We start from the raw sequence: 9800 nt of genomic DNA on the forward strand, positions 1-9800 counted from the left end.
TTTGGTTTAAAGCATTGTTAGAGAGAATTAGCCAATCTGGAGGCAACAGATGACCTTGGAGGAAAAGGAGAGAGAAAAGAGGAGCAGACAGACAGCATTCAGGACTGATAAATGGAAACGGACACAGAAACAGCTGCCGCCTCCTACCCTACCCCGTCAACATCCTCAACAACAACAAAGCAACAAAACCCAGTGTGAATAGCAGCACACTAGAAAAGCTTCCAAGTTTGTGTCCAGATGGCGTCTCTGTTTTGACAGTTGTGAGAAGTGTGGGGAAGTGAACCAACTCTGCAAAGTTACAGTTAGAGCCTAGATGTATCAATGGGGAAAAGATTAAGTAAAATGTGTATATTCATATAATAGGATATTTATGCAAAGGCTTAATACCATAATGTTAGATGAAGAAAAAGCAAGAAATAAAATTATGTATAATAGACATATATTTAGAAGTTTAAAGATAATTTTAATTTTTTAATTGATTATAATTAAAAAAAATTTTTTTATTCTGCTGTAAGTGAAAGTTTACGAACCAGGTCCTTCTCTTATACAACAACTGATACACACCTTGCTATTATGTACTCCTATATATTTTTTATTTGCTATTCCTCTAATGGAACAGCACACTTCTTCCTTCCACTCTCTATTTTTGTGTCCATTCGACCAGCTTCTGACCCCCTCTGCCCTTTCATCTCTTCTCTGGACAGGAGCTGCCCACATAGTCTCACGGGTCTATTTGATCCAAGGAGCTCACCCTTCACCAGAATCATTTTCTATCCCATAGTCCAGTCCAATCCCTGTCTGAAGAGTAGTCCTTTGGGAATGGTTCCTGTCTTGGGCTAACAGTAGGTCTGGAGACCATGACCTCTGGGGTCCTTCTAGTCTCAGTCAGACCATTAAGTCTGCTCTTTTTACAAGAATTGGGGGTCTGCACTCCACTGCTCTCCTGATCCCTCAGGAGTTCTCTGTTGTGTTCCCTGTCAGGGCAGTTATCGGTTGTAGCTGGGCACCATCTAGTTCTGGTCTCAGGCTGATGTAGCCTGGTTTACGTGGCCGTTTCTGTCTCTTGGGCCCATAAATACCTTGTGTCTTTGGTGTTCTTCATTCTCCTTTGCTCCGGGTGGGTTGAGACCAATTGATGAATCTTAGATGGCTGCTTGCTAGTGTTTAAGACCCCAGAAGCCACTCTCCAAAATGGGATGCAGAATGTTTTCTTAATAGATTTTATTATGCCAGTTGACTTAGATTTTCCCAGAAACCATGGTCCCCAAACCCCTACCGCTGCTACGCTGGCTTTCGAAGCATTCAGTTTGAGGAAACTTCTTTGCTTTTGGTTTAGTCTGGTTGTGCTGACCTTTCCTGTATTGTGCGTTGTCTTTCCCTTCACCTAAACTAGTTCTAACCTACTATCTAATTAGTGAAAACTCCTCTCCCTCCCTCCCTCCCTGCTCTCGTAACCATCAAAGAATATTTTCTTCTCTGTTTAAACTATTTTTCGAGTTCTTACAATAGTGGTCCTATACAATATTTGTCCTTTTGCAAGTGGCTAATGTCAGAATCGACTCGATGGCAGTGGGTTTAATTTCACTCAGCATAATGGCTTCCAGATTCCTCCATGTTATGAAATGTTTCATGGATTCATCTCTGTTCTTTATTGATGCGTAGTATTCCGTTGTGTGAATATATCATAATTTATTTACCCATTCATTCATTGATGGGCACCTTAGTTGCTTCCATCTTTTTGGTATTATAAACAATGCAGCAGTGAACATGGGTGTGCATATATCTGTCCATGTAAACGCTCTTATTTCTCTAGGATCTATTCCAAGGAGTGGGATTGCTGGATCATATGGTAGTTCCATTTCTAGCTTTTTAAGGAAGTGCCAAATCGATTTCCAAAGTGGTTGTACCATTTTACTTTCTCACCAGCAGTGTAGAAGTGTTCCAGTCTCTCCACAACCTCTCCAGCATTTATTATTTCGTGTTTTTTGGATTAATGCCAGCCTTGTTGGAGTGAAATGGAATCTCATTGTAGTTTTGATTTGTATTTCTCTAGTGGCTAATGATCATGAGCATTTCCTCATGTATCTGTTAGCTACCTGAATGTCGTCTTTTTTTTTTTTTTTAATAACTTTTATTAAACTTCAAGTGAACGTTTACAAATCCAATCAGTCTGTCACGTATAAGTTTACATACATCTCACTCCCTACTCCCACTTACTCTCCCCCTCTTGAGTCAGCCCTTTCAGTCTCTCCTTTCTTGACAATTTTGCCGGCTTCCCTCTCTCTCTATCCTCCCATCCCCACTCCAGGCAAGAGTTGCCAACACAATCTCAAGTGTCCACCTGATATAATTAGCTCACTCTTCATCAGCATCTCTCTCCCACCCGCTGACCAGTCCCTTTCATTTCTGATGAGTTGTCTTCGGGGATGGTTCCTGTCCTGTGTCAACAGAAGGTCTGGGGAGCATGGCCGCCGGGATTCCTCTAGTCTCAGTCAGACCATTAAGTTTGGTCTTTTTATGAGAATTTGGGGTCTGCATCCCACTGATCTCCTGCTCCCTCAGGGGTCCTCTGCTGTGCTCCCTGTCAGGGCAGTCATCGATTGTGGCCGGGCACCAACTAGTTCTTCTGGTCTCAGGATGATGTAGGTCTCTGGTTCGTGTGGCCCTTTCTGTCTCTTGGGCTCTTAGTTGTCCTGTGGCCTTGGTGTTCTTTTGCTTTTCCTTTGCTCCAGGTGGGTTGAGACCAATTGCTGCATCTTAGATGGCCGCTTGTTAGCGTTTAAGACCCCAGACACCACATTTCAAAGTGGGATGGAGAGTGATTTCATAATAGAATTATTTTGCCAATTGACTTAGAAGTCCCCGCAAACCATGTTCCCCAGACCCCCGCGCTTGCTCCACTGACCTTTGAAGCATTCATTTTATCCCGGAAACTTCTTTGCTTTTGGTCCAGTCCAGTTGAGCTGACCTTCCATGTATTGAGTGTTGTCTTTCCCTTCACCTAAAGCAGTTCTTATCTACTGATTAATCAATAAAAAACCCTCTCCCACCCTCCCTCCCTCCCCCCTCGTAACCACAAAAGTATGTGTTCTTCTCAGGTTTACTATTTCTCAAGATCTTATAATAGTGGTCTTATACAATATTTGTCCTTTTGCCTCTGACTCATTTCGCTCAGCATAATGCCTTCCAGGTTCCTCCATGTTATGAAATGTTTCAGAGATTCGTCACTGTTCTTTATCGATGCGTAGTATTCCATTGTGTGAATATACCACAATTTATTTACCCATTCATCCGTTGATGGACACCTTGGTTGCTTCCAACTTTTTGCTATTGTAAACAGAGCTGCAGTAAACATGGGTGTGCATACATCTGTTTGTATGAAGGCTCTTGTATCTCTAGGGTATATTCCTAGGAGTGGGATTTCTGGGTTGTATGGTAGTTCTATTTCTAACTGTTTAAGATAACGCCAGATAGATTTCCAAAGTGGTTGTACCATTTTACATTCCCACCAGCAGTGTATGAGAGTTCCAATCTCTCCGCAGCCTCTCCAACATTTATTATTTTGTGTTTTTTGGATTAATGCCAGCCTTGTTGGTGTGAGATGGAATCTCATCGTAGTTTTAATTTGCATTTCTCTAATGGCTAATGATCGAGAGCATTTTCTCATGTATCTGTTGGCTGCCTGAATATCTTCTTTAGTGAAATGTGTGTTCATATCCTTTGCCCACTTCTTGATTGGGTTGCTTGTCTTTTTGTGGTTGAGTTTTGACAGAATCATGTAGATTTTAGAGATCAGGCGCTGGTCGGAGATGTCATAGCTGAAAATTCTTTCCCAATCTGTAGGTGGTCTTTTTACTCTTTTGGTGAAGTCTTTAGATGAGCATAGGTGTTTGATTTTTAGGAGCTCCCAGTTATCGGGTTTCTCTTCATCATTTTTGGTAATGTTTTGTATTCTGTTTATACCTTGTATTAGGGCTCCTAGGGTTGTCCCAATTTTTTCTTCCATGATCTTTATCGTTTTAGTCTTTATGTTTAGGTCTTTGATCCACTTGGAGTTAGTTTTTGTGCATGGTGTGAGGTATGGGTCCTGTTTCATTCTTTTGCAAATGGATATCCAGTTATGCCAGCACCATTTGTTAAAAAGGCTATCTTTTCCGCAGTTAATTGACACTGGTCCTTTGTCAAATATCAGCTGCTCATACGTGGATGGATCTATGTCTGGGTTCTCAATTCTGTTCCATTGGTCTATGTGTCTGTTGTTGTACCAGTACCAGGCTGTTTTGACTACTGTGGCTGTATAATAGGTTCTGAAGTCAGGTAAGGTGAGGCCTCCCACTTTCTTCTTCTTTTTCAGTAGTGCTTTGCTTATCCGGGGCTTCTTTCCCTTCCATATGAAATTGGTGATTTGTTTCTCTATCCCCTTAAAATATGACATTGGAATTTGGATCGGAAGTGTGTTAAATGTATAGATGGCTTTTGGTAGAATAGACATTTTTACTATGTTAAGTCTTCCTATCCATGAGCAAGGTATGTTTTTCCACTTAAGTATGTCCTTTTGAATTTCTTGTAGTAGAGCTTTGTAGTTTTCTTTGTATAGGTCTTTTACATCTTTGGTAAGATTTATTCCTAAGTATCTTATCTTCTTGGGGGCTACTGTGAATGGTATTGATTTGGTTATTTCCTCTTCGGTGTTCTTTTTGTTGATGTAGAGGAATCCAAGTGATTTTTGTATGTTTATTTTATAACCTGAGACTCTGCCAAACTCTTCTATTAGTTTCAGTAGTTTTCTGGAGGATTCCTTAGGGTTTTCTGTGTATATAATCATGTCATCTGCAAATAGTGATAACTTTACTTTTTCCTTGCCAATCCGGATACCTTTTCTTTCTTTGTCTAGCCTAATTGCCCTGGCTAAGACTTCCAACACGATGTTGAATAAGAGCAGTGATAAAGGGCATCCTTGTCTGGTTCCCGTTCTCAAGGGAAATGCTTTCAGGTTCTCTCCATTTAGAGTGATATTGGCTGTTGGCTTTGCATAGATGCCCTTTATTATGTTGAGGAATTTTCCTTCAATTCCTATTTTGGTAAGAGTTTTTATCATGAATGGGTGTTGGACTTTGTCAAATGCCTTTTCTGCATCAATTGATAAGATCATGTGGTTTTTGTCTTTTGTTTTATTTATGTGATGGATTACATTAATGGTTTTTCTGATATTAAACCAGCCTTGCATACCTGGTATAAATCCCACTTGATCAGGGTGAATTATTTTTTTGATGTGTTGTTGGATTCTATTGGCTAGAATTTTGTTGAGGATTTTTGCATCAATGTTCATGAGGGATATAGGTCTATAATTTTCTTTTTTTGTAATGTCTTTACCTGGTTTTGGTATCAGGGAGATGGTGGCTTCATAGAATGAGTTGGGTAGTATTCCGTCATTTTCTATGCTTTGGAATACCTTTAGTAGTAGTGGTGTTAACTCTTCTCTGAAAGTTTGGTAGAACTCTGCAGTGAAGCCGTCCGGGCCAGGGCTTTTTTTTGTTGGGAGTTTTTTGATTACCGTTTCAATCTCTTTTTTTGTTATGGGTCTATTTAGTTGTTCTACTTCTGAATGTGTTAGTTTAGGTAGGTAGTGTTTTTCCAGGAATTCATCCATTTCTTCTAGGTTTTCAAATTTGTTAGAGTACAATTTTTCATAATAATCTGAAATGATTCTTTTAATTTCATTTGGTTCTGTTGTGATGTGGTCCTTCTCATTTCTTATTCGGGTTATTTGTTTCCTTTCCTGTATTTCTTTAGTCAGTCTAGCCAATGGTTTATCAATTTTGTTAATTTTTTCAAAGAACCAGCTTTTGGCTTTGTTAATTCTTTCAATTGTTTTTCTGTTCTCTAATTCATTTAGTTCAGCTCTAATTTTTATTATTTGTTTTCTTCTGGTGCCTGATGGATTCTTTTGTTGCTCACTTTCTATTTGTTCAGGTTGTAGGGACAGTTCTCTGATTTTGGCTCTTTCTTCTTTTTGTATGTGTGCATTTATTGATATAAATTGGCCTCTGAGCACTGCTTTTGCTGTGTCCCAGAGGTTTTGATAGGAAGTATTTTCATTCTCGTTGCTTTCTAAGAATTTCCTTATTCCCTCCTTGATGTCTTCTATAACCCGGTCTTTTTTCAGGAGGATATTGTTCATTTTCCAAGTATTTGATTTCTTTTCCCTAGTTTTTCTGTTATTGATCTCTAGTTTTATTGCCTTGTGGTCTGAGAAGATGCTTTGTAATATTTCGATGTTTTGGACTCTGCAAAGGTTTGTTTTATGACCTAATATGTGGTCTATTCTAGAGAATGTTCCATGTGCGCTAGAAAAAAAAGCATATTTTGCAGCAGTTGGGTGGAGAGTTCTGTATAAGTCAATGAGGTCAAGTTGGTTGATTGTTGTAATTAGATCTTCCGTGTCTCTGTTGAGCTTCTTACTGGATGTCCTGTCCTTCTCCGAAAGTGGTGTGTTGAAGTCTCGTACTATAATTGTGGAGGTATCTATCTCGCTTTTCAATTCTGTTAAAATTTGATTTATGTATCTTGCAGCCCTGTCATTGGGTGTGTAAATATTTAATATGATTATGTCTTCCTCATCAATTGTCCCTTTTATCATTATATAGTGTCCTTCTTTATCCTTTGTGGTGGATTTAAGTCTAAAGTCTATTTTGTCAGAAATTAATATTGCTACTCCTCTTCTTTTTTGCTTATTGTTTGCTTGATATACTTTTTTCCATCCTTTGAGTTTTAGTTTGTTTGTGTCTCTAAGTCTAAGGTGTGTCTCTTGTAGGCAGCATATAGATGGATCGTGTTTCTTTATCCAGTCTGTGACTCTCTGTCTCTTTCTTGGTGCATTTAGTCCATTTACATTCAGGGTAATTATAGATAAATAAGTTTTTAGTGCTGTCATTTTGATGCCTTTTTATGTGTGTTGTTGACAATTTCATTTTTCCACATACTTTTTTGTGCTGAGGTGTTTTTCTTAGTAAATTGTGAAATCCTCATTTTCATAGTGCTTGACTTTATGTTAGTTGAGTCGTTACGTTTTTCTTGGTTTTTATCTTGAGTTATAGAGTTGTTATACCTTTTTGTGGTTACCTTATTATTTACCCCTATTTTTCTAAGTAAAAACCTAACTTGTATTGTTCTATATCGCCTTGTATCACTCTCCATATGGCAGTTCAATGTCTCCTGTATTTAGTCCCTCTTTTTGATTATTGTGATCTTTTACCTATTGACTTCCATGATTCCCTGTTATGTGTATTTTTATTTATTTTTTTTAATTAATCTTAATTTGTTTGTTTTTGTGGTTTCCCTATTTGAGTTGATATCAGGACGTTCTGTTTTGTGACCTTGTGTTGTGCTGATATCTGATATTATTGGTTCTCTGACCAAACAATATCCTTTAGTATTTCTTGTAGCTTTGGTTTGGTTTTTGCAAATTCTCTAAACTTGTGTTTGTCTGTAAATATCTTAATTTCGCCTTCATATTTCAGAGAGAGTTTTGCTGGATATATGATCCTTGGCTGGCAGTTTTTCTCCTTCAGTGCTCTGTATATGTCGTCCCATTCCCTTCTTGCCTGCATGGCTTCTGCTGAGTAGTCAGAACATATTCTTATTGATTCTCCCTTGAAGGAAACCTTTCTTTTCTCCCTGGCTGCTTTTAAAATTTTCTGTTTATCTTTGGTTTTGGTGAGTTTGATGATAATATGTCTTGGTGTTTTTCTTTTTGTATCAATCTTAAATGGGGTTCAATGAGCATCTTGGATAGCTATCCTTTCGTCTTTCATGATGTCAGGGAAGTTTTGTGTCAGGAGTTCTTCAACTATTTTCTCTGTGTTTTCTGTCCCCCCTCCCTGTTCTGGGACTCCAATCACCCGCATGTTATCCTTCTTGATAGAGTCCCACATGATTCTTAGGGTTTCTTCATTTTTTTTAATTCTTTTATCCGATTTTTTTTCAGCTATGTTGGTGTTGATTCCCTGGTCCTCCAGATGTCCCAGTCTGCATTCTAATTGCTCAAGTCTGCTCCTCTGACTTCCTAGTGCGTTGTCTAATTCTGTTATTTTATTGTTAATCTTTTGGATTTCTACATGTTGTCTCTCTATGGATTCTCGCAACTTATTAATTTTTCCAGTATGTTCTTGAATAATCTTTTTGAGTTCTTCAACAGTTTTATCAGTGTGTTCCTTGGCTTTTTCTGCAGTTATCCTAATTTCATTTGTGATATCATTAAGCATTCTGTAAATTAGTTTTTTATATTCTGTATCTGATAATTACAAGATTGTATCTTCATTTGGGAGAGGTTTTGATTCTTTTGTTTGGGGGGTTGGAGAAGCTGTCACGGTCTGCTTCTTTAAGTGGTTTGATATGGATTGTTGTCTCTGAGCCATCACTGGGAAACTAGTTTTTCCAGAAAATCCGATAAAAAAAAATGCAGTCAGATCCCTATCAGAGTTCTCCCTCTGGCTCAGGCTATTCAGATGTTAATGAAGCCGCCTGGGGAGGGTGGGGGAGGGAACAGAGAGATAGGAGAGTAGCACCTCAGAATATAGCCAGAGTTGCTTGTCTTGCTTGGAATGACTATTATATCTGAGATTCCCGCGGGCGCGTCCCCTATGTGTGCTGGCTGTGTGGAGATTGCCCCCGGGGGCTCTGGCCCGCTGGAGTCACGGTCAGATCCTCCGCTTCCAGCCCCACGCCCAGCGTCAAGGCTCCCCTACTGGGACGGTGCACTCTCGACTCCAAAATCAGTCGCTGCCTCCCGGGGACTTCTCGTCCCTCCAGCTGCGTGGCCGTGCCGCCCCGAGAACCAGTTGAGCCTCCTCCCGGGGTTAGTTCAGATGGGTGGAGCAGGTCCCCGTGCTTGTGCCGTGATCGAGTGTCCCGGCTGGGACGCTGTTCTCCCCGCTCCAATACCAGTCGCTGCCTCCCGGGGACTTCTCCTACCGGCTGCGTCCCACGCCGCCCAAGCGACCCGGCTGGTCCCCTTCCCGGGGTTAGTTCAGGGGGGTGGAGCAACTCTCCGTGTTTATGCCGTACCTGCGTCCAGTCCAAATCCCCGCGGGACGGTTCCCCGGCTCGGATGCTGCTCTTTCTGCTCCAAGACCAGTCACTGCCTCCTGGGGAGTTCTCCTACCGGCTGTGTCCCACGCCGCCCTCGGAACTGGCTGGTCCCCCTCCCGGGGTTAGTTCAGGAGGGTGGAGCAGGTCTCTGTGCTTGTGCCGTACCTGACTGGTACGCTGGCTCCAGGCCCTGGAAACAATCCCTGCTTCCCCGTATTAGTTCGTTCTCCGTCTCTAAATCTGTGTTTGTTGTTCAGGGTTCGTAGATTGTTATGTATGTGATCGATTCACTTGTTTTTCCGTGTCTTTGTTGTAAGAGGGATCCGAGGTAGCGTCTGCCTAGTCCGCCATCTTGGCTCTCCTGAATGTCGTCTTTAGTGAAGTGCCTGCTCATATCTTTTGCCCATTTTTAAACTGGATTATTTGTCTTTTTGTAGTTGAGTTTTTGCAGTATCATGTAGATTTTAGAGATCAGATGCTGATCGGTAATGTCGTAAGCGAAAAACTTTTTCCCAGTCTGTAGGGAATCTTTTTACTCTTTCGGTGAAGTCTTTGGATGAGCATAGGTGTTTGATTTTTAGGAGCTTCCAGTTATCTAGTTTCTCTGGTGCATTGTTAGCAATGTTTTGTATACTGTTTATGCCATGTATTGGGGCTTCTAGTGTTGTCCTTATTTTTTCTTCCATGATCTGTATCGTTTTAGATTTTAT

The sequence above is a fragment of the Loxodonta africana genome, chromosome 22 (genome assembly GCF_030014295.1).
Source record: "Loxodonta africana isolate mLoxAfr1 chromosome 22, mLoxAfr1.hap2, whole genome shotgun sequence".
Taxonomy (NCBI): Eukaryota; Metazoa; Chordata; class Mammalia; order Proboscidea; family Elephantidae; genus Loxodonta; species Loxodonta africana.